This window comes from Scyliorhinus torazame, chromosome 17 (assembly GCF_047496885.1).
Source record: "Scyliorhinus torazame isolate Kashiwa2021f chromosome 17, sScyTor2.1, whole genome shotgun sequence".
In the NCBI taxonomy this organism is placed as follows: Eukaryota; Metazoa; Chordata; class Chondrichthyes; order Carcharhiniformes; family Scyliorhinidae; genus Scyliorhinus; species Scyliorhinus torazame.
The window spans coordinates 121,301,239-121,319,908 of NC_092723.1; the positions used below are offsets into that span (position 1 = coordinate 121,301,239).

At 47.4% G+C, this 18,670-nt stretch overlaps 1 protein-coding gene across 3 annotated transcripts in view; it reads left to right on the top strand.

Annotated features, from left to right (window-relative positions):
* Positions 1-18,670, top strand: part of card11 (caspase recruitment domain family, member 11) — a 367,235-nt gene that overhangs the window by 110,404 nt on the left and 238,161 nt on the right. For all 3 annotated transcript variants that reach the window (XM_072480962.1, XM_072480964.1, XM_072480963.1), the window contains exon 2: positions 15,639-15,914. The gene's annotated coding sequence lies outside the window, so the exon portion shown is untranslated. The remainder of the gene's footprint in view (positions 1-15,638; positions 15,915-18,670) is intronic.

The window sequence follows — 18,670 nt, forward strand, 5'->3', positions numbered from 1 at the left end:
CTAGGACTGAGGCGACACTGATAAAGCAGTCAGGTTTTACACTTCCTCAAATAATAATAATCTTAATAATCTTTATTGTCACAAGTAGGCTTACATTAACACTGCAATTAAGTTATTGCTGTTCGGGTACACAGAGGGAGAATTCAGAATGGCCAGTTACTGAACTGCACGTCTTTCAGGACTTGTGCGAGGAAACCGGAGCATCCGGAGGAAATCACGCAGACATAGGGAGAACGTGCAGACTCCGCACAGACAGTGACCCAAATCGGGAATCGAACCAGGGTCCCTGGCGCTGTGAAACAACAGTGCTAACCACTATGATGTTAGCTCAGCAATACAATGTGTTACGAGCTGGCAATTAACTGCAGCCTGCAGTCCTGTAGTTTATTGCGATAGGTCTATATTATAACAGGTATTTTAATTCATACTAATGTTTAAACACAGCCTTTGCTGTTTTAAGTGTTACATTGCAGCCTGACCAGTGATCTTCAGGGCTCTATTCACTCAGGGCTCCACTCACTCAAAGGTTTTGAAAGGCAGAATGCAAAGTAGATTTTTTTTAGCAGACTAACACTTGTTTTTCAATAGGGAGAGGTTCACAATAATCTAAGACGCAACTCAGCCTTGTGCTTAAATTCACAGCTTGACACTCACTGTTTGGGAAAACAAAATGATTTCAGCAATGCCTTTGGTCTAATCGCATGAAGTTGCTAGGAATTGGCAAGCAACATTTTGTGTTATCTCTCGACGCTCCTGTAGGACAGAGCTACAACACTATTTCACCAACACCAAAGGAACTTACATTTGTATAGTGCCCTTTGCAAACTCATCATCTAGCACTTTCTCGTTACTGAAGTACTTGTAAAGTATAGTCCTTATTATAACCTCTAAAATATTGCTGTTTGCACGTTGCAACATCAGGGAGAACCTCCACTGCTTTAAAAAAAATCTTCTTTGTTCACTTGAGAAGGTAGATGTGCCTCAATTTAAAAGCTCATCAGATATGGCATCTCTGGCTGTGCATTGCTCTCTCAGTGCTCCACTGGACTGGATTTTGCTTGCAATCCTCTGCTGTAGGACCTGAGCCAATAATTATTTGACTCACAGGCAGGAATGCAACTAACTGGTAATGAAGCGAGTTGTGTCAATGCGCAGAAAGACCTGAACAATATTCGGGGTTGGGCTGATGGGTGGCAAGTGACATTCATGCTGCACAAGTGCCAGGCAATGACCATCACCAACAAGAGAGAACTTAACATTCTTTCCATGAAATTCACTGACATTACTATCATTGGTTCCCCCTCACCCTGCCCCATTATCAACATCTTAAGGGGTTACCATTGACCAGAAACTGAACTGGACTAGCCATATAAATATTGTGGCTACAAAAGCAGGTCAGGCTAGGAAATCTGCAATGAGTAAGGTGCATGTCAGGAGTTTGATGAAGTACTCCCCTGGATGAATGCAGCTCCAGCAATACACAACAAACTCAACACCACCCGGGATAAAGCTTGACAGACATTCCATCCACCACTGTAAACATTTACTCCCTCCACCACCGATGCAGAGTGGTAGCTGTTTGTACCATCTACAAGATGCACTGTAGCAATTTGCCAAGGGTCCTTCCACAGCACTTTCCAAACCCATGGCGTCTACCACCTAGAAGGACGAGGGCAGTAGATGCATGGGAACACGACCGCCTGGAAGTTGCCCTCTAAGCCACTCACCATCCTGACTTGCAACTATATTGCCATTTCTTCACTGTCACTGGGTCAAAATTTAGAACTCACTCCCTGACAGCATCACGAGTGTCCCTACACCATATGGACTGCAGTGTTTCAAGAAGGTGGCTCACCACCTTCTCAAGTACAATTAGAGATGGCATCAAATTCTAGCTCAACAACGATGCTCATCTCCTACGAAACAAAAAAACAATTGAGCCATGGCAGACATCTCTTACATGCAATGGACCTCATTCCTCTCTTTCACACTACATTCAACAGTTCTTGTGTTTTGAGTGTGGTCACAACACCCTGGGCTAGTGCGCGGTCAATACCAGCCCCACTTGACCCGGAATTGCAACACAAGTGAAATTAGATGTTATTTTAAAATATTTGAGGTCCTTGGCTGAGGCCAATAAATTGCAGTCACCAGTTTTATAACTTTAACACAAGTAACCTTTTATTAGGTACAGTATTATAGTTAAATTGACAGAAAAACGTAACTGACTATATAATACCCCTTTCCCAACCCATACTTTCTAACTACACTCTCTCCCTATACACACACCGAGACAAACAACACAGAGGGAAAAGGATGATTTTTTAAAAAAATTTAAATGCCTAATTCTTTTTTTCCAATTTAGGGGCAATTTAGTGTGGCCAATCCACCTACCCGTCGCATCTTTGGGTTGTGGGGATGAGACCCATGCGACATGGGGAGAATGTGCAAACTCCACACAGTGACCCATGGCCGAGATTGAACCTGGGTCCTCGATGCCACCATGCCACCCCGAAAAGGGTGAATATTAATAAAAATAAAAGGATAACGGATCATTAAAAAAAAAAAATGCCTGTTTTTAATTCATCATCAAAAGGCTGTAAATAGTAAAAGATGGGAATCGGGGTTTGGGGAAAGAGGGTCCCATTCAGTTGGGGGGAGGGAGAGTTTGCGGGTTGAATGGGGAGTCAGCAGGAGGTCCCCCCCCGTTCCCTCCTGGGCGCCTGTCAGGGTGGCGAGATGAATCGCGCGTCGCCCTCCGTTTCCGCGGCCTCTCAGTCTCCGCAGCCCCTCAGTCAGGGCCTGCTCCAGTCACGGGTCGATGTGCTCAGGCTGGGATAAAGGATCATTGATGCACTGGAATGATGTTGAATTAGTGTGTTTCTGAGATTCAGCTTTTGTTTTGGTACTTCTTCCTCCTCGGCTTGAGTAGGTTTTCTCTGGCAAGGTTGTCTACTTCTCTGTTGTTTCAGGATTAGATCAGGCTTGCAAAGGTGTGCCAGGCATTCATCGGCTTTAGAACAATAGAACAATATTTTACTTCAACAGTGAGAGAGAGAGACTGTCCCTTTCACTTCCAGCATCTAAATACTTCTGCCATGCTCTCTCAGAAAGCATCACGCAGGGGCCAATCGCTGACTGTTGTCAGGTAGAACACTGTCCCTCGCCAACCTACTGGTTGCCAGCTAACCAATTGAACCAACTTCCTCCAAAGCTGGTTCCTAAGATTCACTCCATGCCGACTGTTTCTCCTCTCCAAAATACAAAACCAAATACACAATGTACTGACATGCAGGCATCTTCAGCCTGAGTCCTCTACTTAAAGTAACATTCCGAATATGGGTCCACGGACCGAAAATAATAAAAGAAAAAAAAATAGGAACGAAGGAAATAAACAGGAATGACTCTTAGCAGCTGTTAGAACATCAGGCTGACACACATTGGGCAGCACCAAAGTTTGGTAAGATGGAGGATTGCATTGTGAGGTGGTAAAGATTGGAGATGATCAATAGTTCTGCTTCACGCTTGATGACTTTGCATAGAAATAACAAGTCTGTACATGATCTACAATTCAGCATGTGTCATAGGATCAATTTAGAAAGCTTAACCTCATCTGACCCCATAACTGGAAAAACGTTGCATGACACCTGTTTTAAAAATTAGATTGACGTTTATACAATGCAAAATCGGAACTAGAGAAGTTAATGAGCAAATGTTGAGCATGTTGACGTAACATTCACTACTGTTTTAATTGTTGCATTAAACCCTTTTAAAGCTAAATGGGGGGTGCCTCAGTTTAAAAAGTGGTCACTGCAATGTCATATGAACTTTAAATGTAGGCGCTCTATATCTTATTGAGTTATGGTTCTAGAACAGAACTTTGAAAAATTCCTTTACTCAAAGGGTGAATAGGAATTGCAGTGATCCACGGGTGGGTGTGGAATCAAAGGCCTGAGGGAAGTTGAGGGTGTGTTGAGAAACTGGGCAGATGGGCTTGACGGGATGAGTGTCATTTCCTGTCCTTGTTTTCTCATCTTTTTATTATTTGGTACTTTGGAAGCTATTATCTGGGTGTCAATAGGGTAGAGGGTGAAGGGTGGCAGACTTGTACTCCTTGACGTATGATGATAAAGTGCTGTGCAGTCTGGATCTCTATTAAACCTCCAGTCAGTGCCAGTGCTTCCCGTCTCTTGAAAAACCAATAATAAAGTCCCAAAGGCATTGATTTGATTTGTGTCACATGGTTCAACAAAAAATCTTTAATGGAGGGAGCCTTCCAAAGTTGCTGTTAGCAAGCGGTGTTGGTGTTGTCATGGCAATGTAGCTCCAGCAACACTCCAAAGTGTTTGCATGCAGAGGCCACAATGACTTGTGAACACTGGTTTCAGAACATCTTACTGATGCAGATACTAAGTGACGAGGATACAACAGAACTCCATTGTTAAAGACAGGATATATTCCGGCCACTGTTTCTGGTGGGAACATTCCATGTCCTAACAACCCCGCAATTCATATCAATATTTATTGTATCATATTTCATTTGGTTGAGAAGATTATTGCTGCAAACAACAGGCTGCACTGCTGTAAGAATGGGTTCAGCGTTCTGGTATGAAGAAAGGTTTAAACAAAACCAGATTGGGGTGTGTTGGTTGATGGAAATAAGTTATACAGAATAAAAATGAAGTTAATTATTTACATAAATAAGTCCGAAAGTAGCCTCAAAATATTTCACAATGTTTAAAACACTGGCAAGATTGCATGTATCAGTATCGGATACAGCTGAAGTTAACTAAAGCCAAAATTGCTTTGGTGGGGGGAGGAGAGGAGGGGAGGGGGAAACAATTGATCGGGTTGCATTCCAATGGTAAAGCTTTGTAAGTTATGTCCGTGGCCAGAAAACCCACGTTGGTCCTTTAATTGGTGGTTAGGATTGAGGATGTCGGAAATGTAAACATATATGTTTTGTATTCAATTTCACAAATGTAAATGACACAATGGTACATACAAATGCTTTAATATTGATTCCTTGAAATGAAATGAAATGAAAATCGCTTATTGTCACAAGTAGGCTTCAAATGAAGTTACTGTGAAAAGCCCCTAGTCACCACATTCCGGCGCCTGTTCGGGGAGGCTGGTATGGGAATTGAACCGTGCTGCTGGCCTGCCTTGGTCTGCTTTCAAAGCCAGCGATTTAGCCCTGTGCTAAACCAGCCCCAGAATTAAAATGACAGCCAACCAGAAAATCATGGTCATGCTTGTCAAATCAACGTTCTGCTGAGGCGTTCAAAGTGGCGGGAGGCCTTCACCAGGCGCGCACGGTCTGGCCGGTAGAAGTGCGGTTTACACTCCGCGCAGACCTGGCAGTCTCTGGTGACAGCCCTGACTTCCTCGATGGAGGAGGGCAGATTGCAGGCCTTAATGAAGTGATAAAAGCGGGTGACTCCTGGGTGACAGAGATCGTCGTGCAGGGTCCGGAGTCGGTCCACTTGTGCGCTGGCACATGTACCTCGGGACAGGGCATCGGGGGGCTCGTTGAGCATAACGGGGCAATACAAAATCGTAATTAAAGGTGGAGAGCTCGAGCCTCCACCGGAAGATCTTATCATTTTTGATCTTACCCCACTGTGTGTTAAACATGAAGGCAACTGACTGTTGGTCTGTGAGGAGAGTGAATCTCCTGCCGGCCAGGTAATGCCTCCAGTGCCGCACAGCTTCAACAATAGCTTGGGCCGCCTTTTCGACGGAGGAGTGCCGAATTTTGGAGGCATGGAGGGTGCAGGAAAAGAATGCCACGGGCCTGCCTGCCTGGTTGAGGGTGGCGGCCAGAGTGATGTCTGATGCATCACTCTCGACTTGGAAGGGGTGCGTCTCGTCGACTGCGTGCATCGTGGCCTTGGCGATGTCGGCCTTGATACGGTTGAAGGCCTGGTGAGCCTCGGCCGTCAGTGGGAAAACAGTGGAGTGAATGAGTGGGCGGGCCTTGTTCGCTTAGTTAGGGACCCACTGTGCATAGTACGAGAAGAAGCCCAGGCATCGTTTGAGGGCCTTGGGGCAGTGGGGAAGGGGGAGTTCCATGAGGTGGCGCATGCGATCGGCGTCGGGCCCTCGCACTCCGTTCTGGACCACATAGCCGAGGATGGCCCATCGGTTTGTGTTGAACACACACTTTTCCTTGTTGTAGGTTAGGTTGAGGAGTTTGGCGGTGTGGAGAAATTTAGAAAGGTTAGCGTCATGGTCCTGCTGGTCGTGGCCGCAGATGGTGACGTTATCCAGGTACGGGAAAGTCCGTACCGGTCAACCATTCAGTCCATCTCCCGTTGGAAGACCGAGACCCCGTTGGTGACGCCGAAGGGAACCCTAAGGAAAGGCGGCAGTCCGTTTCAAACACAGTGTATGGGCGGTCCGCCATGCGAATGGGGAGCTGGTGGTAGTCAGATTTCAGGACCATTGTTGAGAAGACCCAGTACTGTGCAATCTGATTAACCATATCAGATATGCATGGGAGGGGGTACGCGTCGAGCTGCGTGTACCAATTGATGGTCTGACTGTAGTCAACGACCATCCTGTTTTTCTCCCCCGTTTTCACCACTGCCACTTGGGCTCTCCAGGGGCTGTTGCTGGCCTCGATGATACCTTCCCGCAGCAGCCGCTGGACCTCAGACCTGATGAAGGTCCTGTTCTGGGTGCTGTACTGTCTGCTCCTGGTGGCGACGGGTTTGCAATCCGGGGTGAGGTTTGCAAACAGAGAAGGCATGTCGATCTTAAGGGTCGTGAGGCCGCATACAGTAAGGGGTGGTAGGGGCCCGCCAAATTTCAGGGTTAGGCTCTGGAGGTTGCACTGGAAGTCCAGGCCGAGTAGCAAGGCAGCGCAGAGGTTGAGGAGGATGTAGAGTCGGAAACCGCTGAACTCTACGCCCTGGATGGTGCGGGTGGCGATGCAGTAGCCCCGGATCGCCACGGGAGTGGGATCCAGGGGCCAGGGAGATTCTTTGGTTAATGGGGTGTACCACGAGGGAGCAGCGCCTTACCGTATCGGGATGGATGAAGCTCTCAGTGCTCCTGGAGTCCAGAAGGCAGGATATCTCATGCCCGTCGACCTTCACCTTTGTCGACGCGGTCGCGAGGTTGTGCGATTGGGACTGGTCGATCGTGACGGAGGCGAGACGCGACTGGTCGTCGGCGGTTGCAGGCGTTGAGCGGCCCGATGAGGTGCCCCGATGGGCAGGGGTCCTGAGGCGGGGAAGATGGTGGCGCCCTCGGGCCGCACGTGTCCTGGGGCAGGCAAGATGGCTCCGCCCATTGGTTGTGAGGCAAGCAAGATGATGGCGCCCACGGGCCTCATGTGTTGTGAGGCGAGGAAGATGGCGGCGCCCACTGGCTGCACGCGGGGGGGGGGGGGGGGTGCTGGGACAATAGCGGCGATTGAGCGAGCCTGGCACACTGCAGCAAAATGTCCTTTCTTGCCGCAGGCCTTGCAGAGCACGCTCTGCGCCGGGCAGCGCTGCCGGGGGTGTTTTGTCTGTCCGCAGAAGTAGCATTTGGGTCCCCCGGGGTTGTTTGGCTGCCGTGCGGTGCAGGCATGGGGTTGGCTGGGGGCGGTTGCTGATGGGGTCCACGATGCGGTGGCCGCTGGCAGTGTCCACGATGCCCAGGAGGGGTGGGCCGTACGGTCGGGGGCATACGCCTGTACGTTGCGTGAGGCAACTGTGAGCGAGAGCGCTAGTTTCTTGGTCGCCGCGAGGTCAAACGTAGCCCCTTCTAAGAGGCACTGGCGGGTGTAGGCTGACCCTATGCCCGTAATGAACGCGTCTCTCATTAGCAGGTTAGAATGCTCAGCGGCCGAAACGGCCTGGCAATCACAGTTTCTCACCAGGTCGAGCAGGGCACGCCAGAAATCTTCCACAGACTCACTGGGAAGACAAGAGGTGCCTGGCGTAGATCTTGTTGGTCTGCTGAGTATAGTTCTCCTTCAATAGTGCCATGGCCTCTGCGTAGGTAGGCGCGTTCTGGATGAGGGGAAAGACATCGGAGCTCAGCCGCGTGTACAGAATCTGGAGTTCTGTGCTTCTGGGATTGAGTCTGTCGCAGATCCGATGTATGCTTCAAAGCAAGCTAGCCAATGTGCAAAGTCCTTTTTGGCGTTGTCTGCTTGAGGATGCAGCTGCAGGCGATCCGGCTTGATGTGGAGATCCACCTTTGTAAAATCTCTGTGTAATAAATTGATGCACTATCAATTACGACGAGACAAGAGTAGAGAGTAATCAAGGCTTTATTCCACAGAGATGTGTGGCCTCCTGCAGCTGCTGCCGAAATGGCTGCAGCTCGGAGAGCACACACATTTATACTCCGCCTACTGGGCGGAGCCAGCAGGCTGGGATCTACCCCTGTACCTGTAGTACAGGGGCCTTACCGTAATACCCTCGTATGCAGTGCAGTATATACAATATAATACAACAGTGGTGACTATCACATGCTTGTACACATGTGCCAAGCCCCATTCATTAATATCTATACAGGAACGAGAGTAGGTTCTTCAGCCCCTTAGGTTTGCTCTGCCATTAGGGCTGATCTGTATCTGAACACTATTTACCCAGATTTGTTCCATATCTTGTAGGTAAAGCTCTGCAATTCATGTTTTTGATAGGTTTGAATTACATAGTTAAACTGTTGCATAATCAAATGCTAGCCATGTTAAAGATTAATGATTCAACGTTCATGGTTTGGAATAACCTTAAGGCATCAGTAATGACGGCGTCCAAGCTGCTGGCTCATACTTTGCATACCCCCTTTACAAAGATATAGGTTTGGTTATTGGACGTAAGTATGAGGGTGAAGATTTAACATGGAGCTTTAGTTCAGCTAGACTGGTGAGCTGACAAACTGCCACAAGCTTCTGCGAAGGTGATGAAAGTGAAGTCCTCTTCTTTCCATTCTCTTCCTCCTTTTTCTCTCCCTGTTTTGCCTTCACTGCTGCTCCTTGGCAGTAGAAGAGGAAGAGATAAACCAATGTATTTTTGTGTGTATGTGTGTGACTCTTGTAATAATAAGTTGGGTAATGTGACTGAATGACAGTAAATGTTTTTTTTAAACACGCTGCCTCCATCTTTTCAAATGATTGCTTTTGCCAGCAGATTTAGAAAACCTTATACTGATCTCTGCCAACTCTTAACAGAAATAATATTTTGAGAATTTCAGAGAATTCAGCTGCGAAGTGGATGTTTCATTTCCTGCTGAGTCAGTGTTTCTGTTCAAAAATGTAGTTAAATTTTCTTCAGAATAGCAATTGTTTGGTTATGCAGTGAACAGGGTGGAAGGCTTCCTCTTCCGTGACCTGTTTCACAACTTTACGTTGGATCTCAGAACCTAAGAATCCTGTCTTGTGACAATTTGTACCTTCTTTAAACTTAGATAAAGTGTGTGGGCATTTATAGTGGGTTAACATGTCTTTTATTAAAGATAAATTTCTGTTACGTCCTGCCTTGTGACCTTCTTCAGTCATACAACCTTCTGAGAACTCTACATTCCTCCAACTCTAGGCCCCTGGTGCTGCCCCATTTTCTTTCCCCGCTATTGATAGGCAGGCCTTCAGTTGCTCACCCTGAGCTCTGGAATTCCCTCCCCTGGATCCTCTCTGCTCTCTGCCTCTCTACTCCTTTAAGACACTGCTTAAAATCTTCCCCTTTGACAAAGCATTCGGGGTCCTCTTTTAAAACCGGCTGCTTTGTCTCAGACACTCCCATGAAGCACCTTAAGCTGTTTTACTCCATGAAAGGTGATGTACAAATGCAAATTGTTGTTGTTGAACGAGGTGGCAGTCTTCAAAGGAAGTTCTAGAAGCCAAGAATCACAGAATGTTGTAATACAGTTACTGTGCAATTGGCTCGTCAAGTCTATAACGTCAACTTGCATTAAAAAGCTCCTTTAGCATTAAATAAATCACAGGGGATATTTTGCGACCTAGTCTCATCTCTTGCTCACTGCCCAAATCCTTGAATGCCCCATTTCCCCCCAGCAATTGTCCTTTCAAAGCGTTAAAGATTTATTTCAAAAGTGGTTTGTCATGAAGAATTCCACATTCCATCCCTGCATAAAGCTTATTTTTATTTCACCTCCTTGTGAATTGTTTTTCTGGTTAGGCTGCATTTTTTGTCCTCCGTTTCCACTGGCCCCTCAGGATTACAAAAAATCTAACATTACTTATCTCCTCACAGGAAACCTGCACAATGTTGGACCCTTCAATCAGTTTCCCATTTCAGGAAGAGCTGAACGCCATCCATTTATGTCACGGCTGACCTGTATCTACCTCCATCTACCTGCCTTTGGTTCCTCGCCTAATAAAAATCTGTCAGTCCCCGTTTTGAAGTTTCCAGTTCCTCTTCCGCTGGCCCATCAGCCGCTATCGCCATTACGAGGCAAAGGGCTGCATGGAGCAAGTCTGCAGTGGGCATGGTAGGAACATAAGGTACAAATTATGTTGTGTTGCCAACCCTCCAGGATTGACCCCTCCCCCCAGGAATCGAAGATCAATCTCCGGGACACTGGAGAAAAACCATTGAGACATTAAAAAATATTTTGTTTTTGCCATTTTCGTTCTCTTTACCAGATATAAGAATATTGAAAATCCCCATTGAAAAAGATTGTTTGGCCAACAATCAAGCACCATCCATTGGGTAATGAGTCATTTTGGAAAGCAGTGTGCCACTGGTTGGACGTGTTGGCTGACTAATGACTGGGACACGGGGAAGGTTATGTGATGAAACCTCCAGGAATACATTTAATCACAGGTGGCAACACTAAAAATGTAATGAGTAAACAGATTCTTCTTAATTGAGAAACCAAGTGAAAAGGTGCAGGGGCCAACTGGGGATGTGAAGAGAAGCATAAGAAGTACTCACGACTGACACTCCGTTCAAGAGAAAAATGAATCTAAATGGCAAATATAGTCCAAAGAAGTCTTTCGCAGCTTCTTCAAAGTTGTGCTAGATAAGTTGAAATGATTTCAGAAATAATTCAAGCTTTGGTCTTCTGCTTCATGCTATCATCTGAACTCCCTGGTTGTATGCATCGTAGTAATCTCTGAGCTGGTTTGCAATCGATTTTTGCAGGTTGAAAGGTATAAAGGAATATAGAACCAAGGCCAGTAGATTGAGTTAATATACTCCGAGTAGCAGCCATAATCTATCTGAATGACAGAATAGCCTCAAAGGGCTTAGTGGTCTTGTCCCAATCATACTTTCCAATGCTTTGGGTCTATTCTGATTTTGGGGTGGGTTCTGCTGTTCAATTGGTCATTCTGGCTGAGGGGTCTACTTGGATCTTGAGGTCCCTGCTCCACTGGAAAGGCCAAAGCACCAGAATTTCATATCCAGGAACCCTATCTGGGTTTACTCCCCAGCAGCTCCTTCGGACTGAATTCATAGAACCATAGAATTTACAGTGCAGAAGGAGGCCATTTGGCCCATCGAGTCTGCACCAGCTCTTGGAAAGAGCCCCCTACCCAAGTTCCACACCTCCACCCTATCCTCATAACCCAGTAACCCCACCCAACACTAAGGGCAATTTTGGACACTAAGGGCAATTTATCATGGCCAAACCACCTAACCTGCACATCTTTGGACTGTGGGAGGAAACCGGAGCACCCGGAGAAAACCCACGCACACATGGGGAGGGTGTGCAGACTCCGCACAGACAGTGACCCAAGCCGGAATCGAACCTGGGACCCTGGAGCTGTGAAGCAATTGTGCTATCCACAATGCTACCGCACTCTCCCATTACTAACAGTGACAGAGTCTTCAATCATCTCAGATTCAGTCTCTGCTACTCCCTCTCTAAATCATTGCACATAGTGCCTGCATTCTTCACTTTAAAATCCACTTTAAAGTATTTGGGGCTGAGATTTCAACTTCCCGGCAGTAATTCGGTCAGGAGAATAGTGGCAGACCAGAGAGGACATCCCAGATTTCGTCCTTGCCTGAAAGATTCCTATTGCCTTGCTTGGAGATGTCACATCCACCTGCACCAAAGAGGGCCAGCAAGGTTTCCAGTATTGTTTGTAGAACTGTACATTGCTTTCTGCCTTGTCCATGTGACCCAAACTGCTCAGTTTGTTTGTGGTGTGTGACAGCTGCTCCCTTTGTTGTAACCTATATTTACTATTGCCTGTGCGTGCTGTGATTCACTTCAGTCAAGAAGATATTTGGGGACAGCAACAATAGATAATGCAAAATCTGTCACATTTTTATTTGGTTATATCCTGGAAACGCAGGAGGCTATTTGATCCTTTGTATGTGCTGGCTCTTTGAACAAACTATTCAGCATCTCTTGTTTAAGGAAGGATGTAAATGCGCTGGAGGTGGTTCAGATGAGATTGATACCTGGAATGATACCGGGCAGCACGGTAGCATTGTGGATAGCCCAATTGCTTCACAGCTCCAGGGTCCCAGGTTCGATTCTGGCTTGGGTCACTGTCTGTGCGGAGTCTGCACATCCTCCTCGTGTGTGCGTGGATTTCCTCCGGGTGCTCCGGTTTCCTCCCACAGTCCAAAGATGTGCAGGTTAGGTGGATTGGCCATGATAAAATTGCCCTTAGTGTCCAAAATTGCCCTTAGTGTTGGGTGGAGTTACTGGGTTATGGGGATAGGGTGGAGGTGTTGACCTTGGTTAGGGTGCTCTTTCCAAGAGCCGGTGCAGACTCGATGGGCCGAATGGCCTCCTTCTGCACTGTAAATTCTATGATAATCTATGAATGATCAGGTTGTCTATGAGGATAGGTTGGACAGGCTGGGTTTGTTATCACTGGAGTTTGGGACAGTGAGGGGTGACTTGAGAACGGTCTTGACAAGGTGGACGTTGAAAGGATGTTTCCTCTTGTGGGAAAGTCCAGAACTCGACTATTAAAATTAATGGTTGGTCTTTTAAAACCGAGATGAAGGGTGCGATCAAATGGCCTCATCGCGCCCGACTTGGTGACGTGACCAGGCCGTTAAATCTTGCGAGAGGCCTCTCTTGAGATCTGCTCAGAACACCTCATGAGATCTCGCAAGACGTCGCAATCTGGATCTCACCTTCGCTGGGCGAGATCTATTTATACATATTTAAATGAGTCATTAGGGTTATTTAAATATGTCACCACCCAAATTTCCTGAGGCCTGGGAACGAATGCCCAACGCCTGGAAGACCCGCCATGGCACCATTTAGCACTGGTCCACACATACGTGGACCAGGTGTTACAGCACCTGGGGGGTCTCCCAGGTCATTGGAAACCCCTGGGTGGTCCTTATGGCACCCGATAGGGTCACTGCCAGGGTGGCACTGTCGAGGGCCATGGCCTGAGTGGGGCCATGCCCATGAAAGGGAGATGGGGGGGGGGGGAGAGTAATAAGCATGTGGGCGGGGGGGGGGAGTAATAAGCATGTGGGGGGGGGGGGTGACATTGCCCCTTAGTTGGGAGGGGGACGACCCTCAAGCTCACTTGGAGACCGGAGCGCACTTTCAAACTCACCAGCAAGTTCAACTCCCCATTGATGAAAACATTTCTAAATGTGGGCTAAACTGGAGAGAAACTCCCCAAGGCCCAAAGAAATGACTATGGGTGTGATTTAATCGCCACGTGGCGCTTAAGCGATTGTGCAACGAGGCTGTTAGATCGCAGGAGAAGCCAAAAACGAGAACCGCGCCAGGCGCCAATCGGTTTGTGATCTAACCTGCCCACTCCTGTTGCTGAAATCTGGAACCCGCTGTAGTGTGGCGAGAATCCATTAATCACTAATAATCTCTATACAATTAACAGGAGCAACCCCCTAACTCGTCCTCTGGTATTAACCGTCTCCCAGGCAAGTGGTCACACGGCCACTGATTAGTACACTTTTTCAAAAATGTGAAGCTGCCGCACCTCACAGCTCCCAAGTAGATTCCCGTGGGTGGGCGGGCCATGTAGCATATGAGAGTTATTGCCCAACATCCCAATCAGACCGCGATGCCTGGACACTGTGTCTGAGCAGTGCAGGAAGCAACACCACGGACGCTGTGGCCAACATCCGAGCACCTAGGTGCTGAGCCCCAGCACTAGGGATATTTTAGCGACTGGGGAGGGGACGAGCATGCAGTCCAGGTAATGTTACGTGTGGGTGTCTGGGGTCCGGTGACCAGGGACCCCCTTCTGTGATGGTCACTGCCACTTCCACCCAGGTGGCACTGGCTCCCCTGTGACTAACCCTCCGAGACCCTCAGGGGAACATGGTATCCCGTCTGATTTTAACCACGTCCAACTGTCTGCCCAGGTCGGCATCCCTGAATTGTGGGGCTGGTTTCCTCAGTGGCATGGCTGCGAGCTGCGAGGGGTTGGCTGTGGAGGCTTGGTTTAAATGCTGATCTCCTTTGTTAGCGGGGGCTGGCGTGCGCGGTCCCAGAGAATCAGCCAGCGGGACTGTCATTTGCAGTGTGAAGCCCATGGGATCTCAATAAGTGGTCCAATTAACATTCTATAGTGGTGACTGCCTCGTCGGGCTGAGCATCGGGAAGCTTGCGACGGTTTCCGCTCGCTACCACATGTAGAAATTTTTCATTAAATTGCGCCCTAAGTGTGGGTAAATCCCAGTGCGGATTTCATTGAAAAAGCAGGCAAGAACACCCCGTCAAACTCGCCCAAAATAACACTGAAAAATGTTTCCATTAAATCGCGCTGATGGATAATTTTTCTCGGTGGGTTTTGCAACTTTGGAACACTGCTTCAGAAGGAGGTGGAGGCGGGGCCACTAGATATTTTTAAGGCTTAAGTAGATAGATTCTTGTTAGGTGAGGGAATCAAAGGTTATCAAGGTTAGAGAGGAATGTGGAACTTAAAACCATGATTTTATTGAATGATGGAGCAGGTTCGATGGGCCGAGTGGCCTACTTCAGCTCCTATTTCATATCTTTGCATGTTTTAAACTGTCGGACCACTTCTCAGTCAACCAGCTCTGGTCGAGCAGAATTTTCATCTCACTAAATATTGGGAAGACCAATGTCAATGTCCTTGGCCCCTGCCACAAACTCTATTCGCTCACTACTGACTCCATCCCGCTCGCAGGCAACTGCCTGCAATAGACTATTCACAAACTTTGTGTCTTCCTATCTCTGTAATCTCCTCCACCCATACAACCTAGTAAACTGCAAGGCCTACATTTGAGAGAAGGTAAGTGATACTTGACTCTGCTGTTGCTGGTAGAGCATAGTGAGGTTGCGATACGCAGGAGGTCAGTGTCGAAGGAAGAGCACAGCATGTCAATAGGCTGCAGAAAATTGAGAGCACGTTTCGTCCTTGAAGGGTTAATCCATTCAGAATGGCACAAAAGATTAGTTTTTCTACGATTTGAATTCCTATGCAGAGGTTGAGTCAGTTTAACACTTTTAAAATGCAATGATATGGTGCTAAATTTGAAAATAACACCATTCAAAAGTGCTTACGTCATTTTGTCAGTGTGCCAAAAATTCCTGTTTTCAAGGAACATTTTAGCACCATGTTTTAAAAAAAACATTTTTTAACTTGTCATCAGTTCAACCTGTGCTTTGTGGTTTTGATTCCTGTCTATCTGTCATAGGTGCCCATCTAAATGCCTGTCTGTCTACCTGACTAATCTACAGCCTAATTGTATCCACAGCACCAGTTTCCACATGAACATTGGCGATGCCCAACTCGACCTCACCACCACCTCTCTCGACCCTTCCACGGTCTTCAAACTGTCAAGCTAGATGTCTGATATCCAGCACCGGATCAGCAGAAATTTCCTCCAAGTAAACATTGGGAAAACTGAAGCCATTGTCTTTGGACCTCGCCATAAACTTGGTTCCCTGGCTAACGACTCATCCCTCTCACCGGCTACTGTCTGAGGCTGTACCAGACTGTTTGCAACCTTGGTTACATATTAAATGCTGAGGTAAGCCTCCAACAACATATTCCTGCCAGCTTTTCCACCTCTGCCTGACTGTGACTCTGCCTCAGCTAGTCTCCTGCTGAAACCTTCATTCATGCCTTTGTTACCTCCAGATTTGACTATTCCAATCTACACCTGTCTGGCCTCCCATGTTTTTACCCTCTGTAAATTTTAAGTCATGCAAAACTCTGTTGCCCATGTATTAACTCGCACTCAGTCCTGTTCACTCATCACTCCCGTGCTTGTTAACCTACATTGGCTTCGATTTAGCAGCATCTCAATTTTAATTTTAAAATTCTCATCCTCGTTTTCAAATACATGGCCTCGTCCCATCTCTGTAATCTCTTCCAGTCTCACAACTCTCCGAGATATCTCCACTAATTCTGACTCTGGAGCATCCCTGTTTTTAAATCGCTGCACCGTGGGCAGTTTTGCCTTCAGTTGCCTGGCCCTGGACTTTGGAATTCCCTCCCTGAACCTCTCTACCTCTCTTTCATCCTTTAGGACACACATTACAACTCTTAACCAAAATTTGGTCATCCGCCTCAAAGACCCCTCATGTGGCTCAGTGTCAGCATGTGTTTTCCCATTCTCCTGTGAAATGTGTGAAGGTCCTACATAAATGCAAGGTGTTGTTATGTGACTGTATATGCTTGTCTGTGTTTGTTTTGTTTTAGTCATTTATTAACGGAAAACATTTCGTCCTCCCTTAACATGTGTGATGTCACCAGGGGATGGGGATTGCAATAGGTAGAGTCGGCCCCTCTCAGTTCAATAACTCACAATTGTCCAGATACAGTATAACGGTGAGAGGGTGGCACAGTGGCGCAGTGGTTTGCACTGCTGCCTACGGCACCAAGGTCCCAGGTTTGATTCCTGGCCCCAGGTCATTGTCCTTGTGGAGTTTGCACATTCTCCCCGTGTCTGCGTGGGTTTCACCCCCACCAGGATGTGCAGGTTAGGTAGATTGGCCACGCTACATTGCCCTTAAATTGAAAAAAAAATAATTGGGAAATTAAAAAAAATATATATATAACGGTGAAAGTTTATTCACAGGTCTTCAGATACTCCTCAAAACAGAAACAAAAGGAATTAAATACCTAACTCTTCCTTGAGCCAAACTTTTACACAGATTGCTGCATACAAACAGTCCCTCCTCTCTTCAAGGCAACCTCCTCTCATTCAGTGAGTCGGCTCCTTTTCGAGCAACACTCTGTACTCTGCTTGTATAGTCTGATCAGGCTGCATGGCCCATCCTCACTGCACAGATTCCTCATCAGTTTGCCATGTGACTTCCTGTGGTCATCTTGATAGGGAAAGTTCTTGTCCAGAAATTGGAGGATAGTATTGTCCTTCCAGCACACAGCCCCTGGTGACACCACACATGTTCAAATTTTCTAGGCCGCCTGCTCGGAGGATCCAATCCAAAACTGAAGAGGCGACAGGGAGTTTGTCCTGTGGGTTATTAATTAACATGTTGGGTTATTTGGGTTGTTGACTTTTTACTGATACCAACTGTTGTTATTTCCGGATTTCTTCTATATTCAGTTTCTCAGTTTGTGTCAGCGATCCAGATTCAAACACTCCAAGACCGAGTTAGGGAACTGGAGCTGGTGTTGGAAGAACTTCGGATCATTCGGGAGGCAGAAGGGGGTCATAGATAGCAGCTTCAGGGAATTAGTTACACCAAAGATTGGAGATAGATGGGTAACTGTAAGAGGGACTGGGAAAAAGCAGTCAGTGCAGGGATCCCCTGCGGTCGTTCCCCTGAGAAACAAGTATACCGCTTTGGATACTTGTGGGGGGGGGGACTTACCAGGGGTAAGCCATGGGGTACGGGCCTCTGGCACGGAGTCTGTCCCTGTTGCTCAGAAGGGAAGGGGGGAGAGGAGCAGAGCATTAGTAATTGGGGACTCTATAGTCAGGGGCACAGATAGGAGATTTTGTGGGAGCGTGAGAGACTCGCGTTTGGTATGTTGCCTCCCAGGTGCAAGGGTACGTGATGTCTCGGATCGTGTTTTCCGGGTCCTTAGGGGGGAGGGGGAGCAGCCCCAAGTCGTGGTCCACATTGGCACTAACGACATAGGTAGGAAAGGGGACAAGGATGTCGGGCAGGCTTTCAGGGAGCTAGGATAGAAGCTCAGAACTAGAACAAACAGAGTTGTTATCTCTGGGTTGTTGCCCGTGCCACGTGATAGTGAGGTGAGGAATAGGGAGAGAGAGCATTTAAACACGTGGCTACAGGGATGGTGCAGGCGGGAGGGATTCAGATTTCTGGATAACTGGGGCTCTTTCTGGGGAAGGTGGGACCTCTACAGACAGGATGGTCTACATCTGAACCCGAGGGGCACAAATATCCTGGGGGGGAGATTTGTTAGTGCTCTTTGGGGGGGTTTAAACTAATGCAGCAGGGGTATGGGAACCTGGATTGTAGTTTTAGGGTAAGGGAGAATGAGAGTATAGAGGTCAGGAGCACAGATTTGACGTTGCAGGAGGGGGCCAGTGTTCAGGTAGGTGGTTTGAAGTGTGTCTACTTCAATGCCAGGAGTATACGAAACAAGGTAGGGGAACTGGCAGCATGGGTTGGTACCTGGGACTTCGATGTTGTGGCCATTTCAGAGACATGGATAGAGCAGGGACAGGAATGGATGTTGCAGGTTCCGGGGTTTAGGTGTTTTAGTAAGCTCAGAGAAGGAGGCAAAAGAGGGGGAGGTGTGGCGCTGCTAGTCAAGAGCAGTATTACGGTGGCGGAGAGGATG